The sequence below is a fragment of the Pararge aegeria genome, chromosome 26, assembly GCF_905163445.1.
Source record: "Pararge aegeria chromosome 26, ilParAegt1.1, whole genome shotgun sequence".
Classification (NCBI taxonomy): domain Eukaryota; kingdom Metazoa; phylum Arthropoda; class Insecta; order Lepidoptera; family Nymphalidae; genus Pararge; species Pararge aegeria.
This window is the reverse complement of record NC_053205.1, coordinates 5,548,732-5,564,726: the sequence shown is the minus strand read 5'-3', so window position 1 is coordinate 5,564,726 and position 15,995 is coordinate 5,548,732.

Here is a 15,995-nt window from a genome sequence, read left to right as displayed (position 1 = left end):
TTTGTGGCCAAGAAGCTGATGAAATAGCAGAAAAGAAAAAAAAATTAAAGTATAGACGGACAATAAGTAATGTAAGTACTCTTGCATTCAAAGACAACGTAATTAAGAGAGCAGAAGAACGAAACGATTCCTTAGGAGAATTAGTAAAGGAACGTATATATTACGAGTATGATTTGATCGCTGCTGAAGCAAAGTATCATACTATTTGCTATACCAACTTTTTAACCCGAGTACCATCTGCAGATAAAAAGCCTCGCCAAGATGATCAAGTCACTCAAGCAATGAAGGAGATTTTTTATTATATAGAAAATAATGAAGATTCTCAATTTACTTTGAAAGAACTTAAAGATGCCCCTACGGAATACATACCTGACGATAAGACAATTATTACAAAATTACAACAAAAGTATTTAACTGATATAATAATCACAAAAAAAATTGGATCATTTACAATTATATCTTTCCGTGATACACAGCTTAACGTATTATCAAAAGCTTGGTACGAAAATAAAAAAAGTACTCCTGTAGAAGAACGTCTACGGATTGTAGAAGCTGCTGCGGCTATTATTAGGGAAGACATCAGATCATCTGTAGTTGAAACAAAAACGTATCCACCTCCGAATAAAATGCTAGATTGTATTAATGAAGAAATACCAAAAACATTATCACATTTTTTGGAAGAAATGATATTAAAAAATAGAAAAGGACAAGTAGATCATTTAAAAACGAAATGCACATCTATTAGCCACGCAATAATGGCTTCGATACGAGAACGTTCATTTTCATCACAGCTACTGTTGGGCCTTTCCGTATTTCTTCACAGAAGATATGGGTCTAAAAAATTGTTGGATGTTTTATCATCTTTAGGATTTGCTGCATCATATAGTAATACCATACAGTATGAAGTTTCATCAGTTTACCATCCACAACCTCGTATTTTACCATCAGAGTCTGGTGCGTTGGTACAATATGTTGGAGACAATGCAGATATTAATGTCAGTACTCTTGACGGTAATAATACTCTTCACGTTATGGGAATGATAAAAATAATTACTCCGAAAGATGCTGTAATTTATGATGATCGCATAAAAAAATGTACAACTAAACCGAGTGCAAAAGAGTTAGCAGCAATATCACATGTATCTCTTTTAGCATATGAAAAGCCAGTTGTACCTGGGTACAGCAAGATTCAAGTCCAAAATCTACATGATGATCAAGTACTGATTGAAAAAAAATTTAATGCAGTTGATTTGTTGTGGTTATACGGAAAATGGAAGAATCTTTCACCGTTGCCAGGGTGGAATGGCTATCTTCAACAACTTACGAAAAATAATCAAAATTTTTCAACTTCTCAGGATATATTTCTACCTTTCATTGATCATCCTGCCAGTAATTTAGACACAATTTATACAACTTTACATAGTGCTATAAATATTGCCAAGTCACATCAACAAAAAACGTGCATTTGATCAGCCCCTGTACTCAAAAGCACGTGAAATGGTTGCTGCGTCAGATGCAAACTCAGACTTCTAAAACAGTTGTCAAACTTGGAGGATTTCATATGCTCATGTCTTTTCTTGGATGCATAGGACATGTAATGGACGGTAGTGGTCTCAAGGAAGCTTTAAGTAAAATATATGCTACAAATTCGGTCGACAAAATGTTGAATGGTCACGCTTATGCAAGAAGTATCAGAGGCCATATATTATTACGACTTGCATTATCAATAAAGATTTTTGAAGAGATGAAAATTGAAAATTGTGTGTTAGATGAGTTAATTGAACAGATAACTAGTCGCGATGTTTCCTACGAAGATGTTGAAGGATGTACGAGCAGCTCCAACTCGTTAATTGATCAATTTCAGGATAAACTAAAAGAATTAAAAGCTCGAGGTCCCACGGCACAGTTATGGGTGCAATATTTTGAAATGGTATCAATAGCCCTAGATTTCATTCGCGCTGAAAGGCTGGGACTTTTTCAAGAACATTTGGATGCAGTGCGAAAAATGCTGCCCTATTTTCATGCTGGTGGTCATTTCCTATATGCGAAATCAGCTCATTTGTATCTTCAAGATATGTTAAAACTTGAGGAGACAATGGATCAACAGGCTTTTGAGAACTTTAAAAACGGATTCTTTACTGTAAAACGAACAGAAAAATTCAATTCTGGTACATGGACAGACATGGTAATCGAGCAAAGTCTGATGAAATCTATGAAGACAGAAGGAGGAGTATCTCGATGCCGAAGTACACAAGAAAGTGTTCTATGTAAGTGGGTATATGCTATGTATGCCACGAATACAATTTGTGAAGAAATTGAACGGTTTTGTAGCATTTCTTTAGATTCTGTGGACCAACATGTTGATGCTAGAGATTCACGAATAAAAAGGGATGATACTGATGTAAATGAACTGGTTGGTTGGTTTACGCTTCATAATCCCTTTCCAAATACGAATCAGTTGGTATCCTTAGCTTCAGGAATCGTTGGAAATGACCAAATTAATTGTCACCGAGCCCATGAAATCGGATTGCAATCTATGGTAAAGATAACTGGTTTGAACTTCAACGAAATAAAGTTAAAACGCGTCGATAAGGTTTTACCGCTTTCAGCCATTAACAAATCTGTCAAAATAATTGATTGTAAAGTTTCTATAGATCCAATGTTACTTTTCCAGAGAATAACTGTAAGCAAAAAATTTGAAAGTAATTTACAAGAATATCTTCAGTATGAACTAAGCCCGTATCCGACATCTTTATTTGATAGTAATGGCATGAGAAAAACCACGAAAGCAACATTATATGACAATATGATGCCTGTCGTTATCGATCTTGATGAAAATAATGTAACATACATCATCGATGGTGGATTTCTTCTGCATCGCGTCGTATGGAGCAAAGACGATACTTTCTCTATTATTTTAAATAAGTACATTAAATATTTACAAACACATTATGGCTCAGCAATTGTTGTTGTATTTGACGGATATTCGGACTATAGTAAAAATATTAAAGCACTGGAACAACGAAGAAGAACTGCTGCACTTTCAAAATCATATGAAGTTTGTTTTGACGAAACAATGGTTGTGCCAATCAGTCAAGAAAATTTTTTATCACATCGGTCTAATAACACACAGACTCTGATCGGTCTAATAGACACAGCTATTGCCTTATCAGAACATCAAAAGACTGCTGTCATCATAGGAGAAGATATCGATTTGCTCGTTATTTTAATTGGACGTACTCAGTCACATCATCAGGAAATTTATTTGAAAAAAGTTGGCAAAGGCAATGTCAAAACACAAATATATTCTACTAAAAGTTTTGACCAATATCCTCGTACTAAAAAGCACATTTTATTTTTACACGCATTCAGTGGCTGTGACACGACTTCTGCGCTATTTAAAAAAGGAAAAAAAACTGTTACTAGAGCATTGGAAAAAATTCCTGATTTAGATAAACTGGTGGAAGTATTTCAACAAGAAAACTGCCCAAAACAAACATTATTAGAAAATGGAGTGCGCATCTTGTTGGCATTATATAATGCTCCAAAATCTGAGGACAACATTGATCATTTCCGCTACACGCAATTCATCAAATTTACAAAACTAAATAAACCTGTACAACTGTCAACACTTCCACCAACAAGTGTAGCAGCTCATCAACACATAAAACGTGTCTACTACCAGATTCAAACGTGGTTAGGGAAGGACTTAGAACCTCAAGAATGGGGCTGGATGCTTGAAAATGAAATCCTGGAGCCCATACGAACGTTATTACCTCCAGCACCAGCCGAACTACTAAACGTAATATTTTGCAATTGCAAAAATGGTTGTGGTTCCCGCTGTGGATGCAGAAAATCAGGGCTACAATGTTCTTTAGCTTGCGGCCAGTGCAACGGACAAGCTTGCCTCAACGCTTCACTGTATCCAAGTTATCCCGATGAAGAAAATACATATGATCCCGATATTCTGGAAGGTTTGGAGATGAACATGACAGATAATGAGGATGATGACAATGAATCGAACATTTTTGAGCGACAAGAAGAAGAAGAAGACGAAGAAGAAGAAGATAATTAGCTTCCATTTCCAATTTCATTACAATTAAAATCAACAAAGATACTTTTGATATTTGAACTCACATTTTGATAAATGTATATTATGCCGTATTTAATAATAAATAAAAATATGTGTAAAATATATACTCTTACTATCATTTTAACTTAAAATAAAACTAAAATATATAATCCAGAATTAATAATATTTTATACTTAAATAGTTAAATATGAATAATTATATATAAATAATCAAGTTACTTACTTTAATTAAATATAAATAATTAATAGTTAGTACATAAATAATAGGCATTGTTTAATAATTATAATTTCCAAGTAAATAATTGACTTTATAACGTACTGATAACCATAACTCACGCTTGACCTTGCATTAGGCCGTATATGACTGTACGATGTGCACTTCGCGCTCTACCTTCAAAACGGTTGGTCGTATGAAAAAAAAGTTTAAACAAAAGTTGTAGGGAATTTTATAGCCTACAACTTTTATAATAAATGCAAATCTCATTTAACCGATAGGAAGCCAGATATTCGCGAAAAACCGATTTTTGTGACCTTTGACCTTGAATATCTTGAGACGCGGACACGATAACGATTGTGACTTTTGAGACAACATTTAGAATGACAAAACAAAGGTTCATACCAATTTGCAGCTTATTATCTTTCATTCCGAGGTGAAAGCCCTAATATGACTGGGCTATCAGACTCGTGCAACAAAAACAGCTAAGTCCAGACTATTTATTCAATTTTCTTGTTACTGTGACGAATCTACTTAATTCCATTAAAATGCGACCATTACATGATGTATTTACTGTATTTTTATTATACTACATAAACCACTGAATGTACAAACAACCAATAATTCAAAATATATATATTTTGGCCAAAACACGGATATGGACATTGCGGTTTTTGATTCTAGTAGACTCAGAACAACCCAGTGGTAAATTAACTTCACTATCTACCCATAGTTTTGATAGTATAGGCAGTCATCCCCAGTCTGTGTCATCAGTGTCATCACCCTCTAATGTGAGAAAGGTATGTCAGGTTAAGTAACTCAAAATCACAAAACATAAATATTAATAATAATTCCTTTATTGAAGCAAATGCTCATAGTAGCAGTTTAATAAAAACAATTATGTACAGCGATGAAATTGGATGTAACATGGGCTTATATCTTAACTCTCAGTTGAAAGGACACACAGTTTCGAACTACTGTTTACCCAACTCAAATTTAAAAGCTATTGTAGCTGCAATTTGTAGAAATAGGAATATGTTTGACTGTAAAACTAATTTAATTATCATAATGGGAAATAGAGGGAAGTTAACAAACCTGAGCTGATTAAACTTATTGATTCTTTAAATACATTAAATGTAAATAGTATTGTATTATACACATTTCCTTATTTTCATAACTTGCCACACCAAGAAAATACTACTAGGTATAATTTAAATATGACTTTGTACAATTTATGTACATATAATAAGAAATTTTATGTTATAGACTTTAGCAAATGTGCTTATGTACTTTAGCAATAATTTGTACCGAGATAGATATTACCTATCACACTATTTTAAACAACAGATAGCTGTTTCGCTATCATATTTTTTTACCATAACAGCCAAGAACTTGGCTAAACCAGCTGCTTTTATTGAGCAGTGTAATAATTTTGACATGAAAACCTTGGAAATTATTCCAAGTCATTATAGTTTAAACTAGTTAAGGAGACAACAGAGGTTTTCTGTTGCTTAGAAAATCAGACTGAGTCTGAACTGAGTCTCCCTCAGGCATATATGAAAAAAATTATAGTAAGGGGTCGCACAATTTACTATTAAACCAAAAATATAATAAAAAATCTAATTCTAATTATATCAACTTGGTTCACCAAAATATTCAATGTATTAGAGGAAAAGACTTAGAGATTGAATTATTTTTAAATGATTTTGACATTAGCATTTTATGTATAACTGAGCACTGGTTGAAAACCCATGAATATTTGTTTAATTTTGGTAACCACTAGGTTGGTAGTTCGTTCACCAGGGTTACAGCGATTCATGGAGGCTCTTTAATTTTATTAAATAAAAATTTAAAATTTAAAAACAGAAACGATATTGTGAGCCTGTCTGTTGTACGGACAATAGAGCTAGCCTCGGTTGAACTAGAGCAATTTATAATTGTTACTGTTTATAGGCCACCCTTGTCAAACTTTGAACTTTTTGAAAAGATAATGGATGAAGTGTTATTTAAAATATCAAAGTGTAATAAAAAGTTAATAATATGCGGAGATTTTAATGTAAACATTTTAGAAAATAACTCTTTAAGTATCAAGTTATTGAATTTATTTAAAACTTACAATCTATCAAATATGTTCATGGAGCCCACAAGAATAACTGCTACTAGCGCCACCTGTTTGGATATCATCTTTACAAATATAATTCCTATAAGCAAAATATTATTAGTAAATTAGACTCTGATCATTGTGGTCAAATTATTCAATTTGAAAATGTGAAGAAAAATGTTTCTAAACGTAAAATAACATTTGTTCCTGTAACATCCAACCGCATAGAGAAAATGAGAATTAGCTTAGTAAATGACCTCCCATTCCTACCCTCAGGGGCGACTCCAAATGCAATGTACAGCTCCTTTTTCAATACTTTTAATAGACTATTTCATTCTATATTTACTAGTAAGTCGGTTGTGATTACTGATACATTAAATTTTAGTGAGTGGGCGACAGTTGAACTTCATAAAAATAGGCAAAAGCTGTACGAATTGTATGCTGAACGTCAATATAACACTGGTGATGAGTTTGGGGATTATGTTAAATTGTTTTCCAAGAATTTAAAACGCGCTTGCCACTTGGAAAAGACGCGATACATCAAAAATAAAATTTAAAATAGCAGCAATGCAATCAAAACTACTTGGAACCTAATTAATGAGGAGACGGGAAGAGTAACACCACGAAATAATAACTTGAAACTGAATGTAGATAATAAAGCCTTAACAACAGATTTCGAGGTGGCTACTGCTTTTGAAACCTTCTTTACCAACATTCCCGTCTCCACAACAGAATCATTAAACTCTTCACCAGATATGGCTCTCTCTCTATTAAAGGAAAATTTGCCTGAGTAACCATTCTTTTAAATTCACGCATGTTAGTGGCTCTGACGTTATTAAAGCCTTTAAATTATTAATTAATAAAAACAAATGATCTGTGGGGCATTTCCACCAAAATGGAGAAAATCGAGCACCGCGCTGTCATAAAGTTCCTTACCAAGCAAGGTAAATCGGTTCAAACCATACTAGAAGAGATGTCATCCGTTTACGGGGAGTCTTGCCCCGGTAAAACCATGGTTTATAAGTGGCATACTTATTTAAAATTCTTCACGATCATCTCGGCATGACCAAACTCAGTACAAGGTGGGTGCCGAAAATGCTCACGCCGCCTCAAAAACAACAGCGCGTAGAGTGTTCTCGCGCGTTTTTGGACCTCTGTAATGAAGACCAGGATGGAGTATTGACTCGAATTGTTACTGGGGATGAAACTTGGGTTCATCATTATGAACCTGAGTCCAAACAAGATTCTATGCAGTGGCACAAAAAAGGTAAACCACCACCAAAGAAATTTAAGGTGTCACAGTCGGCGGGAAAAATCATGGCGACAATCTTTTGGGACTCAGAAGAAATCTTGTTGATAGAATATAAAGATAAAGGTGTCTCCATAACCGGAGAATACTACGCTTCAATCTTAGAGCGATTAAAGGAAGCAATCAAGACAAAAAGAAGGGGAAAATTAACCAAAGGTGTCCTCCTTCTGCACGACAACGCGCCTGTGCACAAGAGCCGTGTTGCGTTGGCTTCCCTGTATAAGATGGGCTTCGATATTTTGGTTCATCCACCCTACAGTCCTGACCTGGCTCCCAGTGATTATTATCTCTTTCCAAAAATGGAAAAAGAACTTCGGGGGAAGAAGTTCTCAAGCGATGAAGAAGTGAAGGAAGCAGTTTCAGCTTATTTTTCAGACAAAGAAAAAACATTTTTTTTCGAGGGTATACATAAGCTAATTGAAAGATCTGAAAAATGTATTAAAGTTGCAGGAGAATATATTGAAAAGGAAAAATAAACTTGTATTTTTATTTCCACGTCTTACCCCCGATTCCGCGAACTTAAAAACGCCCCCTGCACTGCGAACTGCAATCGAAAAACCAATAGATGGCCTCAATGCATATTTTATAATATGCTGAACTTATGCATTTTCAATGCATATGTCATTTATGTATCTAACATGGTACGGCAAAGAAAAAACCTCCAAAACGAAGAGCACTCGTACAAAAGTTGGCCGACGTTCTGATGGAGCCGTGGCTGAGGGAAGGTATCAAAGATATCTTACAGATTAAAGATTTTAAACTAAGATTTTCGTGGTTAATCAACATTTCTTAAGCATAGATAAACGGGTACATACCACGATGATATTTGTTCTGGTATGAGAGATAAGAACGGTCTGCCATCCTGGATCTAAGAAATGACTCTGAAGTACTAGTCCTAAAGGCAGATAAATGGAATGCCACGGTCATAATGAACGCCACGGACTATGAGGAAAAAATAGAAAGACTTCTTAGTGACGTTATGACCTACAAGAAGGTAAACTATAACCCCACTGCACGAGTGACCAGAAAAACCACCAAACTCATCCAGGAGTACCGGGATATCATAGGGAGTGATATTAGCAAGAACTGGTTAAGGCCTCGTATAATACAACCACCAAAATTGTACGGCTTACCAAAAATACATAAGGAAGGAGTACCAATACGTCCTATTGTAAGTCAGATAGATTCTCCGAATTATGAACTGGCAAACCATATAAGTACAATTCTGCAGCCCTTGGTGGGACATACGGCGTCTTATGTCAAAGATTCCCGTCATTTCGTGCACGTCCTGCGGGATCTGAAGATTCAGGAAGATGAATGCATGCTGAATTTTGATGTTGATTCGCTCTTTACAAATGTTCCTATCAATGACTGTTTGGAGGTGATTAATAGGAAATTACAGGATAATGATATCCCTCCGCATTGCTTGGAATCAAATTTCTTCCTGTATAAGGGCCAATATTACCTCCAAATTGATGGTGTTGCTATGGGCAGTCCGGTCGCCCCAGTGGTTGCTAATTTGTGGATGGAGCACTTCCAGGGTCAGGCTATCTCAACGGAACCTATTCAGATTAGGATATGGAAACGGTACGTTGATGATGTTTTTGCTATAGTGAAGGGTGGAAAGGAAGAAGTGGAACTATAACTGGCATATCTCAACGAAATTCATGGTAAAATGTCGTTTACGTATGAAATGGAAAAGAACGGTAGTTTGCCAATCCTGGATGTACTTGTTCAAGTTCGATCAAATGGTACTTTTGGTCACGCGGTATACCGAAAGCAGACACACACGGACAGGTATTTGCACGGAACATCACACCACCATACACGTCACCTAGCGTCGGTTGCTACTACACTTACAAATCGCGCTCACGCACTATGTGATGCTCTTCATTTACAAGGTGAGCTAGCACACCTACGTAGGGTGCTACGTTGGAATGGCCATAAATCATCAATAAAAGGTAAATAAAAACGCAAGGGGCGCCCTTCGGAGGCTGAAAGTAGAATGGCCTATCTTCCTTTTGTAAGGGGAATGACAGATAAGATTGGATGACACCTTAAACAGCGGTATGATATAAAAACTGTCTTCACACCATTACAAAAGATTGCCCACTTGATGCTCTCACATGACCCTCAAGTTCTCTCCACCGGCCGTTATTATATTCCAAGACTGGTTCGTGATGCGATTGAAATTCGGAAGCACAAAAATTTCAATCATGAGGACGGTTTTAAAATAGCGAATGTGTTGAACCCAGTGTTAGAATTATGCAAACCAAAAAGAATCGTACAGCTTCTCAATTTAAAAGTGACGTTGTCAGTGTAGTGTGTCGAAATGCTCTAGTCCAGGATCCATCGCCCATTTTTGCACGTGATTACTATCAAGTTAATTTTCCTTAGCTTTATTTTGATGTGACGCCCAATAATTTCCTGTACGAAACTCTCGATTGTGGTGGCTAACAGAAGTAGCAAGGATAAAATATGTTGATTTGATGATTCTCAAATATTTATTACTAACTGAATTTTTTTTATTAAATCTCAAGACAATCATCTAAATTATTCGAAAAAATATTTTTTCCTACAAAATCTCTGGTTTGATCTGAGAGTCCCCTCTTTCAAATATGTATCGATAACGAGGTCATCATAAATGATTACTAACCAGCTGTTTTTTTTTTTCTTAGTTAATATTTATATAATTTAACAGATATATTATCCTACAAATTGCGTGGTACGTTATCCGGGTCCTACGCTCAAAAGTAGTAGTACAGATCCTTGATGTAAAAATAATTACTATCAAGCTGAACCTTCGTGAATAGCTTCGTTTCGATGAGTCGCCCAACAATTTCCTATGCGAAAATTCTCAATTGTGGTAGCTAACAGAGGTAGCAATGATAAAATATCTCGATTTGATTTTTTTCAAAAATTTAAAAGAAGTTAGAAAAATTAATAATCGTCAATTTAAATTCAACAAAAAATAAACAAAAATAATTTGTGTCGCTTGGGTTTCTGTATTTTGCTACTACAGCTGAGTCACACCGGTACGGCGGTACGCATTGCTTACTCCGTATTAGGTATCCCACGTTAGTGTCGACCATAAGCCTGCAAACATTTTCTCAGTCGACCACGTGTTTTATTTTGTCTTGAGAAATAATTTCAAGAAATGTTTTTTGCGCTGCAAAATGTTTATGGAGTGTTTTTTGTGAAATTTGTTTTGTGAGAACCCTACTTTTCGAGAGAAAAAAGAAAAAGGGAAGAAATTTAATAGACTTTTGGCTTTCTTGCAAAACTTTTCTATCTGCTCGAAAGCATCATCAACATAAATATCTAGATGTTATATTGCCTGAAAATTGGAATGACGAAGTAATAGGTTATCATTCCTCTTGTTACAAAGAATTTCGAGTGAAATCTAAATATTTGTCTTATGAAAGGTAAGTCCATCGAATATTTATTTACTTTATTTTTAAAATAATTGAAAAATATTTATTAAGTTCATATTTTCACGTAATTATGTAAAATCGAGCATTAGCGTTGTAACATTCTATTGTAGCATCGTATTATTGTTAAATTTTTTAAACAATAATTTTTGGTAGTATAATATATTTTAAATATTTTCTTTTTGTATGACTATTTGACTAAATATTAATTTAATATGGGATATTTTTTTCAATATCGATGATGCTATGTGATATTTATGTGGATACTGTATTTATTTGCATGTTTTTCAAATAAACCGTTTTTAATTTTTTTTTAATAATTTCTCATACACAGCACTGAGCCAGCTTCAACATCACCAGCGTCTCAATCTACTGGAATCATTGATTCCTCGATATCTTTAACGTCTGCTGAAAATGTAGAACCGGACCCATTGCCATGCACTTCACGGTTAGTTAATTAAATGATTTTTTTATTTGGTAGTAATTGTTAATTTTTCAGAACAAGATCATCTTAATCTACTGTTTTTGAAATGATGCCATTCCAATTTTTTCAATTATTGTTTCTGTACAAGTACAAATCTCTAAAAAGCTTCTTGAAATTATTTATTTATTTTTTAATTATAAAATTGCTTTGCACGTTATTATTTACAGAAATACTGACCAGAGTTCAATATTAATTAATGATGAAACCAGTAATATTGAAGATTTGGATAATACTGTTGAGGAGGATAATGGAGATTGTGAAACGGAAGTACAAAGTTTTGGAGATGTTGAGTTAGCAAAGAAATGCTTTTTTTGTCAAAAAGTCAATAAAAACCGTAAAGGGCGACAAATATACTGTCGTAAAATTAAAAACAAAACACTTTTTCTGGAGAAAATTAAAAATTATTCTACAGAACTGGGCGATATAGAAATGCTACGGAAAATTCAAGAAGAAAATAACTTTGTTAACGATACTTTTTTGGCGTATCATAATATATGTAATGTCAATTATTTTGCCAAATACCAAAGGAAAATGAATCCACCTCCAAATAATGATTGGGCCACGAAACGAGATGGCCATAAAATTGCCAGAGAACGCTTGATTAATTATATTCAGCAAGAAGTTATTACAAATCGACAAGTTATGTCATTAGCTCACTTGAAATATTGTTATGCTGAATTTGTAAAAGAAATTTATGAACACGCAAATTTAGAAGCTACCACATTTAGCAATCAAGCTCTCAAGGACTATATACAAACTCAATTAAAACACAAAATATCATTGGTCAATATTTCAAATCAACAATTTTTTATATCATCTGAAATCGATATTGAAACAACCGATGATGAAGAAATCAATGATATGTGGGTAACGCATACTAATTCATTCATACACACACACACACACACAAACATATTTACATATTATATAAATTGATTACAATAACATATACACATTTACATACATTTAATAATACAATCAAATAACATTATCGTGTCATGACCGCCGGGATGTCGTGCCGTCGGTAGACAATGCGCACATGCCGCGCGGTGAGGCGCGGGGCGCGAGACGCAAGAACACCGTTACTGCGCCCGCGCAGCTCGACGCATCGCCTACCCAGTTAGTCCCGACCGAACGCTTACACGGGAGACCCATGCTTTTCGTACGCACGCCGCGGAGATCGCTAATCTAATAATTTCTGTCTTTTGCTTCTTTTTACGGCTCTCTTGCCTATAGCTTTTATACGACTGCTTGTGCTCCGCCTTCTATTATAAATATGTGTGTTTGTGTGTGCAATAAACTGTGAGTACAGACGTTTAATAACAATATCTTTTATTCCTCGCTTCGTCATCAAAACCGCCACCAAACAACCATAACTGGTGACCCCCGAACAAGGACGTTATAACAATGAGCAGTGACGATGGCAGTGACACGGAACGTTCCGGAACATCACACAAAAAGAGAAGTAGCCGTACCCCAAGGAACCGAGATCCATTAGCGGAACTATTTCGCGTCGGCGTACGCGTGCCGCCATTTTGGGCAGAGAAACCGTCGATATGGTTTGCTCAAATTGAAGCTCAATTTAACAAAGCAAGAATTACCGACGACAACACTAAATTTTATTACGTGCTTTCACATTTGGATGGTAAATATTTCGCTACCGTGGAGGATATTATAGATAACCCGCTACCGGAAAATTTGAAAAACTTAAGGTCGAGCTCATCATGCGTTTATTTAGACAAAAGAAGGTGAAACAACTTTTGCAGTCGGAGGAACTAGGAGATCGTAAGCCATCTCAGTTTTTACGACACCTTCAGCAACTGGCAGGACCCAATATGCCTGATGACTTCATTACTGATGTTTGGACAAGCCGTTTACCTCTGAATCTCCAGACCATAGTAGCATCCCAGTCAAACTTGCCCCTACAAGAACTGGCAGACTTAGCCGACAGAGTCCACGACATCGCACCAGCGTCTCCCCAGGTAGCAGCAACTTCTAGACTTGAATCAGCGATAAATGTCATGGCACGGCAAATCACTGAATTAGCGAAACAAGTAAATGCACTGACCACCGCCGGACACGAGCGAGCGCGTTTCCATCGTCGGAGGACGACACGTCAAAAAAGTCGGACGTCATCCCAATCAAGATCACAGTCGAATTATAGGAAATTTCCAGTGTGTTGGTATCATTATAAGTTCGGCAGCCAGGCAAACAACTGCATAACACCATGCGACTTCAAGGCGGGAAACGCAGCGGGCAGTCGATAATGGCGGCTGACGATTGCCCTCCCTCTACTGGTCGCCTGTTTGTGACTGACCGCGGTTCGAAAATCTAATTCTTGGTGGACACAGGAAGCGATCTGAGCGCCTTCCCCCGAACGCTCCCACAACGGCGTGAGAAAACCGAGTACACACTGTGTGCGGCAAATGGAACTTTAATCAACACGTATGGTTTTGTAGACTTAAAACTTAATTTAGGCCTGCGTAGAGATTTCTTGTGGCGTTTTGTAGTAGCTGACGTCACGAAACCAATCATTGGTGTAGATTTATTATCACATTACAACTTAATTGAAGATATTCGTAATAAGCGATTAATCGACGGTGTAACTAATGTATCATCAGTAGCTACAATTGCCGCATCCAGAAGCTTGATTTCCAGCGTAAAGGTCGTGACTACTGATTGCAAATATAATAAATTACTTACCGAATTTCAGGAAATAACACGACCTACTGGGGCCCTACGCACACCGAAAAGCATAACACTACACACCACATCCGCTCCACTCCCGGCCCTCCAGTATTTTGCTCACCACGTCGGCTTGCTCCGGACAAACTAAAGATAGCAAAGTCTGAATTCGAGACAATGTTATCAAACGGCACCGCTCGACCATCTGAAAGCCGTTGGTCGTCTCCACTTCACCTAGCGCCAAAAAAGGATAAGAGTTGGCGGCCTTGCGGCGACTACCGGATGCTTAACGCTAGGACCATACCTGATAAGTACCCTATTTGGCATATACATGATTTTTCACACAACATATCTGGCTGTAAGATCTTTTCTACCATTGATTTAGTCAAAGCTTACAACCAGATACCAGTTTATGTAGAGGATATCCCTAAGACAGCTATTTCAACACCTTTTGGCCTCTTCGAGTTTCCATACATGACGTTTGGTTTGCGCAACGCAGTCCAAACATTTCAGAGGTTCGTCAACGAACTTACTCGTGGTCTAGATTTCTGTTACCCGTACCTAGTCGACATTTTAGTATTTTCCAAAGATGAAGATGAGCATGAGACACACCTTCGCCAGCTTTTTACCAGCGTACACAGTGGAAGTATGCGTGGACACGGTTTGGCCGCATATACGTACGCCAAGCAGATGGGAAGCCGGCACGGAGTATCCGAAGTGAGCAGGAACTTCACACACAGAGGTTTTTGGTGCAGATAATATACCCCTTTAAAGCTTCACACTCACGCACGATCTGTTTGGCTTGTTTATTAAAGCAATCCTTGAACAAATTTCTTATTATTTCAATAATTATGCTAAAATCATTGTTTTTAAGTGTAACTTGTTATGGAAATATCTCTTTAATTAGTACAAAGTCTGTTCCTTGCATAAGGATAGAATTATATTGGCATGCGGCCCGCATTGTTAATATTAACAAAATTACTCTATTTGTAACTGTAAATGATATGAAAATAAATCTTCAGATCATTCTTATATATTATGTTGTTATGGTATTTACAACATTATCATTAAAATCTGCTTTACTAGGTTTACTTAGACATATGAAATATATTTACAGTAACACTAATACATATAGAATTGAAAACTACAATGACAGTACGAGATTCTTATCAGTGTACAGTTTAAATCTGGATTTGGCAACCATAACATGTGTAGAAATAATAGGCCTTTACAAAACACAAGATAATATTTATTAAAATTGGATTGTTTAGTGGAGGATCACTAGAATTTCGACAAGATGAATTTATAATAGCTATGCACTTGACAGCCGATTGGCGCAGTTTGCAGCGATCCTGCTTTCTGAGCCCCAGGCCGTGGGTTCGATTCCCACTACTGGAAAATGTCTGTGTGATGAGCATGTATATTTTTCAGTGTCTGGGTGTTTATATGCTAAATTATTTTATATATTTTTTTTTCTTTTTCTCTCTGTCCTCTTGTAGTATGTTGTTTATTTTTGTTATTTATTATAGTTAATAAATATTTTTATTTTTATCATTATTATTTATATATGCAAGAAGGCTTTTATGTCAATACATGGAATATCGAGAAAAAAAATTGAATATTTAGTAGTTTAAACTTGTTAAAGAAAACTGGATGTGCTCCGGTTGATAAGAGAGGAA